We start from the raw sequence: 14331 nt of genomic DNA on the forward strand, positions 1-14331 counted from the left end.
AACACAGATGATAATTTCACTCCAGACACGGCATTTAGCAATTTGTGTGTCATGCAGGAAGAGTAGAGGCATGTTACTGCTACCCCTCATTTACACCATGGAGCACCCCTGATTACTCCCTCATTTGGCCATATCAGCAAACTGAGGTCCATCCTCAGGAAAGCACAAGTGCCTCTATTTTGGGACCACTCCTGAATTCAGGTAGCCTTCAGAATCGGTAATTTTGATGGCAAAAACACTTCTACTAAGACTTGCCCATGCATGTGAGTGGAGGAGCAGCCCCTGTCTCCATAGGCAGGCAAAGGCATTTCCACATCTCAAAATACCTGGGAAAATCCACAGTCAGGACTAAATTAAAAAGCTGTCTGTGCCATTAAGATTTGTTTATTGAATGGAAGTACCAATAAGCTGCAATAGTGTGAATTTATACCATGCTGTATATGTTCAAGGTGCTATATAAAGAGTGGCTGTCTGATCAGGTCATTGACAGAATGATGCCAAAGAACAGTCTTTTGCTTACTCACAGGACATGCGCAGAATAGCCAGAGGAAGGGAAGCATCTTCGAGAAGTGAACCCCTTGAGCTGCTCCTGAGCTGCTCCAGAATCCTGAGATTCTGATACAGATCAGCAACAGTGTCACTGAAACCCAGGGAGCTACCCAAGTGGAAGCACGGTCTCTATGGGATGAGCATTAGCCTGTCAGTGTCATGTTCTGGAGGGAGAGGGAGTTTTATGCTGGGTGAAGGATGCCATAGTTTGCTCCCTTGGTTTTCTTCAGCATCACCACTGAATGGGACATATATTTGGAGAAGCTGAAACTCTATTTACATGTTGTTCTTTGTCCTGCTCACCTTCCAGGGCCTGTGCTGACATCTTTCTCTGGAAGGACAAAGTAAGAGCAGTCACATACAGCTCCTTCCCTGAAAAGTGGGAAAGGTCATCCCACAAGGCATTGGTATTTGCCAGAGATACTTGGGAAACCACGAAGGACAGCTGCCTTCTCTGTTCTTTGTAGAGTTTAATCCATAAAGGTGCTAGCAAGACCTGGAACAATGGTGTTACCTGGCAGAACCTGCAGGCTAACATCTGCTTTGGTCCAGAAGGCTTGACAGGTTGGGCTCTGGACTATGCTGAAATGCTAAAGAAACTTACCTCTCACCAAAATAATTTAAATCATAGGCAATGGGCAAAGGAAAGATTTAAAAAAAGTGTTTTAAAGCAGAATATCAACTGAACATTTTAAAGCAGAATATCAACTGAACGTGTCTAGCACGTTCTTTAACAGGCTTGCCCAGCATATTCCCCATGTATGGACAGTCCACAGCATGTCCAGGCTGTCATCATTGCCCTTTGCTTTGTCACTGAAAAGATTTTATCTCCTCTCTAACTCCTCTGTGCTTTGCTCACTCTGATTCATTGTCCTTTTAGCTGTGGGTGTTGGAAAACTCTTCCTTTGTCTTTGTCATGTCTCTTCTTTGTGTTCCTTAGGCTAAATCATATCTTGAACACTTTCTTCAGCTCTTTCTCTAGTATCTTTTCCCCTTCAGCTCTGACCATTCTCCTGGTTCTCTGTGCTCCCTTCAGCTGGTCCATCTCTCTCTTGAATGGCACTGCTAGACCACAGTGCTGTATTTGGGTCCTGTGCTGGCCAAGGAGAGCAGAAGTGTTTTTTTGTGTCTGTTACAGTCAGTGCTCCTATTTGGTTTAACTTCTGCATCATAACATTGTTCATCTCTGTGCAGCTTGTGATATACTGTGGCACACAGATCTCATCCAAGAAGTCTGATGCCTCATGAGCCATTTTCTATCCTGTATGTGTGGAGGTAGACTTTCCTACCTAAGTGTGTGATTTTTGATGTATCCCATTTGAATGTCATCCTGTACCCTTCAACTTGTCATGATAGTGTTGAATTATCTAATTCCCCCGATTTTGCAATCCTGCTTGATGTCACCTGCCAATTGAAAAAGCACAGTCTCTGTTTCTTCACTGATGTCTGCTTTGTTGTCGATTCTGCAGTCCCAAATATAAAGTACAGAAGAGAAGGAATGGTTTCATATAAACCAGAAAGAGAACCTTGCCCACAAAATATAAAAGAAAAGAAACTGGAAAACACACACAACACTTGGCATTGTTTTCATGCCTATTCTTTTATTCTCCTTTGGTGCTTTTAAGGTGTTCCTAATAACATTTGCATTTGCTGTGCCAAGCAAAAGCAGAATCTTACTGTACTAGGCATGACATTGACATGAAGGGGTAGATAGTTACCACCCCAAAGAATCTGCATTTCATATAGATGCAGACACAGGAGGGTGCATCATACAAATTGGCAGGACACCTTCAGGAGAGGAAATCACAATGTGTGGGTTTTCCACAACATTTGTGACACAGGTTCCTCTGGGAAAGGAAAGGGGTGGGCTGAAAATTGAGGAGGAGTAAGTCAGTAGGTCAGGAACAGGAGGAGAGAGACATGTGGGGAGCAAAGATGAGGGCAAGTGACTTTAACAGAATAGAGGGAGATGATCCCTGAGATCTTCAGGGGCTGAGGCTGTCACAGCCAAGGCTGGCAGGAATGGAAAATTGAGTGAAATGCTGAAAATCCCATCTTGGACTGTTTCTGCAGTTGCTCTTACTGACTTCAGTCTCTCCCAGTTTTTTCCTCTGCAGTTGTCTCTAACATCTTTGCAAGAGAAGGTGAGCGAGGACAGGAGACAGTACCTGTATCCTAATGTTCACAGGCCGAACAGAGAGTCTGTCTGGGGATTCCCCATCTGGAGCTGACACCAGAGGCAAAACTGATGCCGTGGCATTCGCTTTAAATCTCTGATCCCGCTCACCATGCTCAGGAACAGAAATGGGACAAAGATTATCTGAAACACCAACAATTCTCATTGCTCTGAGATCCTTGTGGTTTCCTCCTTCTCTGCCATTGCTCTTCCCATGACAAGGGTGTCTATGCAGGACAAATTTGATGTGCCATCCTCCTTCCTCCTCCCCATCAGGCAAATTCATGTTGAATTTTCCCTCAGCCTGCACATGATGTCTTTAAGGACATATATGACTGCCCCACCCTCTCTGTTCTACTCTCACCATCAGTCAGGGTGGCTAAAAAAAGTTGCGAGCACAGAGACCCAGTCATCAGCACCTGAGCTCATGGGGGAGAACCTCATGTGCATCCTCCTGCACATGGATGTGCATGGCCCGGACACTGGGCACATCTCAAGCATGTGAGGTTCAACACACTGTTCTCTCTAGGAGCATGTCAGGTGTGTCAGTGTGTTTGGTAGTGAGTCTGTAAGGTTATGGTCTTTCTCTTGGGTAAGAGAGCAAGAAGAAAAAAGCTGTTTTTTTGCATAGAGTTTGGGGTCAGGTTGTTTATTTGTTACTGGATGTGATCCAGTGGATTCAGTATGTCTTTGCACAGAGAGGAAGCAGCAGAGGGGAAACAGTCTAGGAGGCTCCTGGAGTGTGTGGAAGATAACTTCCTGACACAGCTGGTGAGTGAGCCGCCAAAGGAAGGCTCCCTGCTGGGCCTGTGTTATGGGAACAGAGAAGGACTTGTGGGTGATGTGGTGTTTGGAGGCCGCTTTGGGTACAGTGGTTGGTTCTCAATGCACAAGAAGCGAGGAAGGGGCTCAGCAGAAGGGCTGCCTTGGACTTCTGAACAGGGCAGACTCTGGCCTGTTTAGGAGACAGATTGATAGGGTCCCTTGGGACAGACCTGAGGGACAAAGGAGTCTGGGAAGGCTGGATGTTCTCCAAGAAACAAATCTTAAAGGCACAGGAGCGCTACAAGAAAGACATTGAAGTGCTGGTGCATGTCAGAGAAGGCCAACAAAGTTGCTGAAGGATCTTGTGCACAAGACTTAGGAGGAGCAGCTGAGGGTGATGGGTTTGTTTAGCATGCAGAAAAGGAGACTCAGGGGAGACTTTATCTTTCTCTACCACCAGCTGAGAGGAGGTTGTAATGAGGTGGAGGGCAGCCTCTTTCCACAGGTAACAAGTGATGGGAGAAGAGAAAACAACCTCAAGTTGTACCATGGAAAGTATAGATTGGATGTTATGAAAAATTTCCTTATGGAAAGGGTTTGTCAAACACTGGAACAGGCTGCCCAGGGAAGTGGTGGTATTTAAAAATCTCTGGAGGTATTTAAAAGGCATAAAGATGTGATTCTAGGGGACACAGTTAGTTGTGCACTTGGCAGTATTTGGTTAACTGTTGGTCTCATTGATCTTAGAGTTCATTTTCAGCCTAAGGAATTTTATGGTTCTGTTTACTTTTGCTTGAGGACATGAGGTTTTTTTTCTAGTTACAGGTTGTAGAAGCATACACAGGATGGGGGATAGCCAGCAAGCTCCCTAACTATTAGCTGCATTGATGGGGTGTTACACTTCAGGAGGGAATGTTACAGCAGATGATGGAGTGGCTTGGTGAAGACTTGGGCTCTAGCAGCAATACTCATAGAATATCCAGTCCCAGAAAACTTGCTGAACATTTCAAAGAAAGTTTGTTTTTTTTCAGGAAGGTCCTTTAGCTTGCTCAGAATATTTTTACTTGTAGGCAAAATTTGTAAGCATTCTTTATTTTTAAAGTGCGGTTTATATTCTGCTCTTGTCTGCAACAACTCCAGCACGTCGATGTATTTATCTTTTCCTTGTTAACACTTACCATTCCTGGAACATCTCCTGCTCAGCAGCTGTTTGTAGGTGTTTTTTTTTTTTCCTCTCCCATCGTCTTGTACCTTTCCTTCCTGTTCATGGCATCTATAAACCTCTTGTAGTGACATCATAGCTGTTTCCATAGCAACAGATTATGATACTAGAACAGAGTATAATATCAAACAGGAGGAGGAAGAGATAAATTATGGTGTTTGTGTGTGTGTGTCTGAGGGCTTGATTATATTCCTACATCTCTTCCAAGGATGTTGTCTGCCTAGCTTCTTCTCTGTTTATCTTACATGCCTTTTAAAGGTTAGGAAAATGTGAAGGAAAAAAGATCTGGAGGTCAGAACAATACAGACACATATTTTTGATGGCCTCTATGTAAACCGAGTAGGCTGAGATTTATTTTTTTACCTCTGGTAGCTCTCCTGTGTCTCTTGAGAGTAGTCTGGAGAAAACTTAGAGGCACAACAATCCCCTGGTATGGCTTCACTTTTACTTTAATTACCAATTATTCATAGCCACTGGCAGCTGGGATCTGAAGTCAAGGATCTCTGTGCTGCAGATTTTCCAAAAGGTGGACAACTGCTACATGGCATTGCCCCAGAGAACACACAGCTGTATTTGAGAAGGGATGTGACAGGTGCTCAAATCAGCCAGAGGTGGCATGGGGAAAAGAGGGACAAGTACCTAGAAGGATATTAGGGGAACTGTGATCTCTGGACTGTTCAGCCTGCCCAGAGAGTAGTCTGAGCCTCATCCCAGGGTTAGCTTTTCACAGTGGTATTTGTGGAAGAGCTGTTCCAGGATGGGTTGTGTGCTGGTTTTTGACCATCTGCATTGCTCTTCCATGGCTTTGGGCTATCCCTCTGTCAGGAGATGACAGCAGCAGGATTGCAGAAGGGTGAGTGCCCATATTGCTCCATATGTGTGATGGCAGGAAGGCTGTTTGCTTAAATCAATAGGCTGGAGGAGAAGAATGTCCAGCTAAAATATGTGGTGTTTTATTTTCTCCTAGGCAGCATTTAGTGTTGACAAATTCCACATAGATTGGCAAGGATTTTCAACAGGTCTCTGGTTTACCTCCAAATAGTGGTAATTTCCAGCCATCATTGCTACTTTCCTATTTAGATGTTTGACTTCAAAAGCTGGAGAAAAATTTCCAAGAAAATTGTCTTTGATATCCTCATAGCTCTATGTGTGTGTGCAACCTTTAATCTTCCTCTTGTGGCAGAATTTCTCAGGAGTTAAATAGACATTACTAGTCTTTAAAATACCTGGAGTAGAGTCATCTCTAACTTGAAAATCTCTGGTGACACACTTGAGCTCCTTAACACTGACAAACAGAATTGATCCCACAATGAGACAATGTGGTGCCCCAGGGAGGAGGGAAGTGGAGGGATGTGAGTACAGCAGTGCCAGTGATGTGTCAACTTACCTTGGCAATCCAGCTGGCTGGGGCAGTGTGTAATGGTGCTCTCTCTGTTACGGGAATTCACTGCACAATGAGCCCTGGGTCAGCAGTGGAGCAGTGCTGGGATGAAGTGATGCCCATCCTCCAGCTCCCAACCTGTCAGTGCACAGGAACTTTCAGGTAGCTGGGCAGGCTGCTGGTGTGCTTGGTGGTGATGTACAGTGAAGTTTTTGGTTGAGCTTAGTGTTACCAGGATGGAGAGAAGGTGGCAGATCACACAAATTGCCTGAGTTCCTCAAACTCTGCAAGGCCATCAGGAGTTAGAGCTGTACAGAAGGCATGTGAGCACACAAGGCCTTGGCAGGAATTAATAGTTAGGTCACCTTAATGGAAGCTTATTGGGAGCCAGTAGAGGCCACAGAGGACTGGTTGGGAGTGCTCCCCCTGCAAGCACCCACACAGCACACTAGACCCAGCTTCAGAACAGGCTGACAGCATTGTCCTGTGAAGAACAAACTGCTACAATCAGGCCTTAGGGTCATGGAGGCTAGGGAAGCGGCAACAAGGTCCTTTGTGGAGAGAAGAGAGATCAGAACCTTTTCTCTGAAACCAAATTAAAACAAAAAGACAGTTCTTGGCTACAGCCAGTTTGTGGATACCATGGAGAAACCCAAGACCTCATAAATCCTCCAAGTTTACAAAGAAACTGGGGATCACATTTTTCCATGGGTACAATAAAAGAATTTCTTCATCTCTTCTAGCACAATCTATGGCACCACCAGAAACCTGCCTTCCCACCTAACTCCTGCTCTTCATTCTTTCAATAGCAGAATATGTGTGTATTTATCAAGTGGAGGTAAGAAACAGGTTGCAACCCCCATTTTAAAATAGCTGCACCACCTGGAAAGGACATGTGAGACCCAGACACAAGCATATCCTATTGATGATGACAGTACTTCTCTTGCAGTGTCGTTTTCCTGTCACTTATCTGAGGCTGTGAGCACCTGTGTAATGAAAGTGCACCTTGCAAAAGTCTGTGCTGCCTGAAGCACGTGCGAGTCAGAAGGGACAGCAGGTGCTGTTATTGAGCAGTGTGTGCGAGAGCACAGGTGGAAGAATGTCTGTGTGTATGTGTGTGTATGTGGACTCCTTCCATGTTTGTAGGCACCTGTAGGAGTGTACACAAGTGTTTGGTGTGGCTTCATCCCCTTTATCAACGGAAGACAGCGTGGGCCTGATTCTACTCAGTGCTGTTACACCATTTTTCTAACAAATTGTATTTGTAGCAGGGCTCTTTTCCACTGCAGTGAGTGAAGAAGCGAGATTTATTATAAATATAAATTAGGCTTTGTGTGTGTTTGTGAGCTGTCACAGCCTGTGCAGGAGAAAATATAAACAAGGTGAATGCAGGGTGTTTATGTGGAGCGATGCTGTGGCAGTGTATGTGTTGGCAGGAGTGCTGTCTGCAGTCTCTGCGTAAGGGCTTGTGTTGCCAGTGTGAGTGTGGAAGACTGTAAATCACAGTGTGTTCAGGAGGGGACACTGCCACTCTGCCTTTAAAAGGCAGGAAGAGATTTTTTTCTCGAACAATGTGACTTTTCAGGCTGAACAAAAGGGTTACTAGAAATCCAAGCTTGAGAAAAATATCATTCAAGTTATTCTGATGGAGAATGATCTGTAATCCTCATCCACCAGCTCATCTCTATCCTGATCCAGAACAGCTGCATGGTGGGCATCTTCCATGCATCTCCTCCCAGTGCCAGGTTTTGGTGGCCCAACTGGACCAGTTCTTGGATATGTGTTCAGCTCTGCTAATGCGTCTTAGGTCATCTCTGTATCCTCAGTTATCTGAGACTTTAGCCAGTGGTGGGATGTAACTGGGGTCTGTATGCAAATACAGTATCCCCTGGGGAATCTGTATCCCTTCAGATGTGTTTACTGTATCACTTACGATGTATCTAATGTAGGTGAGACTACTTCAATAAAGGAACTGTATCTTTTCCAGTATCTCTGCCGGTGGGCATCTGAATCCTGGCTTTATCCATGCTCAACCCTGAACTCAAGATACAGAGTGTGGAGTTCACCTCTTCAGGACTAGGCTTGGCTTAAAAGTTATTTCATGTTCCTCTAAAATCACTGCTGTTTCCCGGAGGAGCACTTGAGTCATTACCAATCCTTGCATTTCCTCTCAGTCAGGAAGGGTTGAAGGGGTTTCAGGAAGAGGATGCTTTACGAGGAGACGTCTGCCTTCCCTTGCCATGCCCTGTTGCAAACAGACGCAGAGACTCCTGCCAAAAAGCTGCTGCCTGTAGAAAATAAAGTGCAAGGGAAAAAGAAGATGGGATGTGAGTGAATGGCAGGAGAGGGCATGATTTCAGGTGGGGATGCCTGATGCTTTTCATACTATGTACAATAAAGCAGATGCTTGTGGCAGCACTGATGGTGAGCTAGGAAGCGTGTTTCGTAGCCACAGTTGTTACATGGCATCACTGGAGCAAGTTGCAGGTCATAGTTTTTCATTTGGGTTTTGTTGTGATTGGTACTCCTGCCCTTCTTGACTTCTTATTATTGCAGGGCTTGTGAAGAGGAAGGGGCTCTTATTCTCCTGGGGTGTTTTGTGTCTTTTCTCCTGTTTCTGGAAGCTTCTTCCCCTGTGACACCCCCTCCCCAGCCCAGTCCTGTCATATTCAGCTGTCCTTGCTGGAAGGTGACCAGCCCACCTGGGGTGTTCGTGGCCAAGGATATATCATGCTGTGTATCGAGAACATGCTGACTTCATGTGGGAACTCAATGCTGCATGTCAGGCATCCCAACCCATGGGCTGGAAGGGTGGGGACTCTGTGGTCACCCTGGGGCTCAGGGTGAGCCATGGGGTGCAGCAGAGATGTGGAGGAAGAAGAGCACCGGCTTGATCACAGAGGTAAAACACTGTGGTTACCACAAAATGCTTGCTGAAAAGATGGATATTGGGAGTTATTTGGCTAGCTGAGGCAAGGGAAGCAGAAGCCTGTCCTGGTGGTCTCACTCTCCTGTTTTGCCCTCCAGGGACACGGGAAGGGCTGGGGGGATCAGGTGCTCCCCATCCCCTGCTCAGGGTATCTGGAGGGATGGACTGCCTGCCAGGCTGCCTGCAGGGCACTCATCCCCTTTTCTGTGCAAAGTGGCAACCCAGTGGCACATGAGAGCTGTGAAATCCAACCCTGTGTTGGGACAGGCTGCACTTAAGCCCCGTGTAAGCCCTAATTTGAAGGCTTAAAGGGAGCTGAAGTGTGACACTGAATGCTGTGTCTGAGCTTCACCCTTCCTGAGCCACAGCAGCCTATCAGAAGAGAAACTAAGGGGCAGGACAGCCTCTGGCTTCCCAGCTGGGCCAGGAACCTTCAGCTGAACTTGGTTCTAGCAGAAGTGTTGGATTTGGTTGGGTTTTAAACTGTAAATGTGATAAACCATGGCTGGCAGTTCTGACTGCTGTGGCTTGTACTGTATGCCCAAAGAAGCTGTTGCAGCAACAGGCCTGTTCTGGCAGTCCAGCAGGTCTCCATCTGTCTAGGTATGTTCATCCCTATAGTTCTGCCCCTGATAACTGCTTTTCATCACTCCAGCCTGGTCACTGCTTCTCTTTGCAGGCCGGTAGCAGGTAACAGCACCCCTGTGCCAGGCCCCTAAAGGCCACATAGCTATTGTGGTGGTCCTCTGTCACGGGAGCCCCCCACTTCCCTCTCATGCTTGTGTCCCCTTCTCCCCACACTTGCTGTCTGCAAAGGGACCCTTTCTACCTGGTCCCCCTTGGAGGGATGCATGGCTCCCCATGCTGCTGGACTGGGTGAGCTGCCCAGCACAAGATTAGTTACAGCAGGCTGATGAGGCTCACTGTTTCATCCTTTTTGATTGCAGCTGTGGTGCTTGTTTATTTATTTGTGCCAAGTATTGTTGCTTTCACTTAGGATCATTTCAGCAAGGCATGTCTTCATTTATTTCAGAGTTTGGTCACTGCTCAAAGCACAGCCATAGTTTTAAGAAAGCCACAGAGTGTGCAATGCTACACGTGGGCTTGGAGGGGGATTTTGACAAGGGGCCATATAGTTCCTAAAGGTGGTGGCCCCCAGCATTGTGCCTGCTGTATTGCTGGGAAGCACAAATGTGCATCTGTGTGTCCATACAGACCTGTGTCTGCACATGTCCCTGGGAGTGTCCTGTGGCATAGTGTCCACCCTCCTCTCCCAGCCAGGGCTGTGGGACTTTGGCCAGTACACCAGAGAAAATATCACTTTACAAGAAAACAGATTGTTTTTAAGTCAAGGCTAAGATTGTAGCACTTGCTGGAGGCTGGAAGGTAACTGTAAATCCTGGGTCTCATTTGCACAAACACATTTGGTTCCAATCCTTAAGGGCCTTTTTCTCTTCCCCTGCTTATGCCTGTGTTTCAGAAACATGTAAATTTTGCTTGGATTTGTTTTTTTCCAAACACTGCAAAATGTGCAAGGGGGGCTTTTAAATTACACTTGGCACAGAAGGGATAAGGAGTGTTCTGGATGCTCCACTGGTAGAAATCGGTGGATGGTTGTCATTTAGGCTCTGTCAGTGGGAAACTGAAGAGACTGGATACACCAGGAGAGTAGTAGTGATATTTGCAGTCACTTACTTGTAAGTCAGATCAGACCTCTCAGCTTTCTTCTGGCCCAGCATATGAGACCCCATATGGTGTGTCTTGTTTCAGGTGTGAACCTTATGTTCAGGGTCATTTGATGGATAAATGTCCTGTCAAGTGAAGGGGTACAGGTTCTGTCGCAGGGTTGCCACAAGAGTGGGGGGTGACACTGGCCAGTCAGGCTCCTTCCAGGGCAGAAATCTGAAAGATGCCCCTGCTGCTGTGGCTGTCCCTTTTGCGTCATGGTCCAAGGAGTGAAGAAAAGTGGCTTGATTTATGCCCTGAAGAAGTTGGAGGCACAGATCTACTCAAGAGTTCAGGAGAAGGCAGCATGTCAGTGATTGCTGGCCTCACTGGTGGTCACCAATGATGGCACATTTATACTGCTGAAGGCCTTATCCCCTAGCAGAGGTTTTGTTCATATTTACTGGCTGCTTACCAGATCTCAAAATTGTTTAAAAGAGCAACAAAGCAGCTAAGACAGCCTGCAAGGTGAGGATGAGGCTGGGCTACCCTGCTGTGGTTCCCTCTGGGAAGGCACAAGGACCATGCTGGCAAGAGTATGTGGTGGGAGCTCTGTACCAATATAGGTCATGCAGTGTGTGCAGGCTCTGTTTCCAGAACTGCCAGATCGGTGTCTTTCACCTGCACTGGCTCCCTAGGAGGAAAGAACCAAAGGAGAGTTGGTGGAAAGAACCAAAGGAGAGTCTGTCTGCACAGAGACTGGCTGCTGCAGGAACCACCCCAGCCTGCTGTGACTGTTGGCAGAGAAGAGGGAGAGGTTTGTGTCCTCTCCCACCTTTTAGCCAGAAGGAATGCATGTGCTTGGGGGCTTCTGCATGCTCTCTTGCCATGCTGATGGGTTTCATGACACGACTTTTAGCACCTGAGGATAGGTGTGAAAAGGGAAGAGGTAGAGAAGTAGGAGGTGGAGGTGGTGTGAGTTAATACAAGACCCAGTGGGAAGCAGCAGCAGGCAGTATTATTTCTGTGGTTTGAGCCAAAACTTTCTCTCTCTCTCTCTCACACTCATTAAATTACAACTAATGCAAGTAGCATTGTGAAGGAGGAATTTGGGAACTGTCGTTCATCATCCAATAGTTTGTAACGAATGTGCTGCTCAGTGCCATAGCCCATAGCCTCACTGAGAAGTAATTCACTTGGTATTTGCAGGCATGACATGCATGCCATAAGAATTCCACTGTTAGCATTATGCCAGCATTAGTGAGAGGATATGAAAATAAATGATGAGCTATTGTTTTTCATTATTAAGTCCAGGCTTTTTGCTCATCTTCCTTTTTTCCTCCCTCCATCTGTGAAAGAAGGGGCCTCTCTGTTCTTTTCACTTTCAGATCAGGCAGGTTGTGCCCTCACTCATCCCAGATCCCCCATCTTCCTTCCAAACCAGCACCCTTTTGCTGCTCCCTCCAGCTGTCTCCTCCTGGGTTTGGAGATCAGCTGCAGCAGTCCTTTAAATTGCTGTAGGATATTACCACAGAATGATATGACATCAGAGGGGATCTCAGTATTTCATATGGGTCTACAGAACTGTTTTGCCCTCACCATCCCTCAAGGGGACCAAGCCCTGCTCTTCATGGTTTCACTGGAAGGTTCAGACTTCGGTAGTGGGTCAGGAGTTGGTACTTTCAGATCATCCACAAGCCTTAAGTGACTCTTCTATTATTAAAAAAGAGAGAGAACTCTTGAGACAGCTGTCAATCTGAATGCGCAGGAACAGAGCTGAGCAGCCTCTGTCAGGGCCTGCTGGCAGTGGCCAGCACTTTAAAGAAGTCCACAAGGCAGAACAAGAGGGGATCTGTGACCCACAGTTGTGAGAGGCATCCCTGTCCATTCTAGTGGGCTTTCCTGTGTTTCCTCCAGAGCTCTGTAAGTGCAAAGGACTTAAACATTACAGGGGAGTGAGACAGTTAAGTGTCATTTATCCCTGTTTTCTATTGGGGGGTTACCAAAGAAGAAAGCATAGGAGTTTCAGAGATGGCCCCTGTTTCTGGAGTCATCAATTCATGGGGCTTTTTAAAGCTGTTATACAAACACCCACCTGCGCAAAATAAAAGACTTCTTTGGAAAACTCGGCTTAAATATCCCCATGAAATCCTTGAACTGAGTCAGTACCAGCACTATATAGGATTCCTGTGCTCGTAATCTTATTCTTAATCAACTAACCCTGACACTGTTTCATGTCAGTGAGTTGCTGCTCACTCCAGTGGCCCCAGCCCACATTGGCTGTTCAGCAGAAAGCCTGGCTGAGCTGAAGGCAGATGGCAGGGTAAGAGCTTGTGCTGATCCTACTGCTATTAACTCTACCACTCCTCTGCACAGCAAGCTGTTCCCTTTGAACATCAGCAGAACTGATTTTAAAAGCCCTGCAGCCCAGCCTTGTGTGACAGAATAGCTCATTTTGTCAGGGAAAAAGATACCTTGGTAAACTTCTGAGTGGAAGCTCTTAGGGGTAACCTCAAGATGCTGGAAGAAGCAGCCATAGGCTCTGAGGAAGAGCAGCAGCCAGCTACAGGTGTCATGTTCCCACTTGAGAGGGGACACATGAAAGCCAATGCTTTTTCCTCCGTCCTCTTTATTCATGTGCTCACAGGAGCAGCGTAAACACGGGAGCATTCTGTGACGTTTCTTTGCACATAGTCGTGGTTATGAAATCCAAAGCTGCTGGGTCGCTGCACTTGTCCTACCCCACACCCTGGCACACAGCGACCTGCGCTACGTTGTGGCCAAGTGTAGCCATGACCTGTGGGTCTCCCAAAATATCTCAGGCCAAGTGACTCCCTGCCCCACCGTCTGCACTCACTGACATGTGCAAGCACACACACAGTGCACAGCCTTTAGCACCCAGAGCGTGTGTGGCTCTCGACAGGTCACTTCAGGGCAGTTGCAGAGTCCCACGTCTTGGAAACAGGGAGGATGTGTTCCTCTGCCCAAGCTCCTCCACACAGCCCTCTCACAGCCCTTGCAGTGATTAAGTCCTTTCCACTGGGAAGAGATACCTGCATTTGATTCTTCTTGAATTTCACGATATGCATAAGTGGGGTGGTGGTGACACTGGGCTTGAAGCCATCAACTCATATTTACTTGTGATCTAAGACAGTGATTTCTGTTCGGACCTCAAAGGGCAAGCTGCTGTGTGATTTAAAGTCATACTACCAGCAGGAGCATATGACCTCATGGTATGAAAAAGCAGGAGGAGATTAGCAAAGAAATTTCTGAGGTACACAAATGTCCATGGGAAAAAAATAAGAAGTACATTAACAAGTAGCGTCAGTCTGTCTGTGTAAGAGAAGGCTGGGGAAATGACTAATATGTGCAGTTTGATTCAGATGTTCCCTCTTTGATTCAGATGTTCCCTCTTTGATTCAGGCCCCCTCCTTTGCTTTCTCTACCCCCTACCTCGCCTTGGATTTTTCTGTCTTTTAGAAGAGAATGAGTGAGGGGGAGTGGAAGGACTCGGTGAGGAAGGAGTTAAGGGAATGCTCACTGGGGATTATAAAACAGCCAAGCACTTGGAAACAGTTAGGAAGAGAGAAACAGATCTGCCAGGAGGGAGTGTGGCACTGGAGCCGGTGGTTTATTTTCATGCC

General features: G+C 46.6%; 1 protein-coding gene and 1 long non-coding RNA gene across 2 annotated transcripts in view; one reads left to right on the forward strand and one right to left on the reverse strand.

Annotated features, from left to right (window-relative positions):
• Window positions 1-14331, forward strand: part of HIPK2 (homeodomain interacting protein kinase 2) — a 127887-nt gene that overhangs the window by 5973 nt on the left and 107583 nt on the right. The window lies entirely within an intron of this gene.
• LOC128788014 (uncharacterized) lies at window positions 8171-13295 on the reverse strand. The gene is made up of 2 exons (XR_008430929.1): window positions 13162-13295; window positions 8171-8381 (listed from the first exon to the last, which is right to left on the reverse strand). It is a non-coding gene; the product is annotated as an uncharacterized LOC128788014 (long non-coding RNA).

This window comes from Vidua chalybeata, chromosome 5 (assembly GCF_026979565.1).
Source record: "Vidua chalybeata isolate OUT-0048 chromosome 5, bVidCha1 merged haplotype, whole genome shotgun sequence".
In the NCBI taxonomy this organism is placed as follows: Eukaryota; Metazoa; Chordata; class Aves; order Passeriformes; family Viduidae; genus Vidua; species Vidua chalybeata.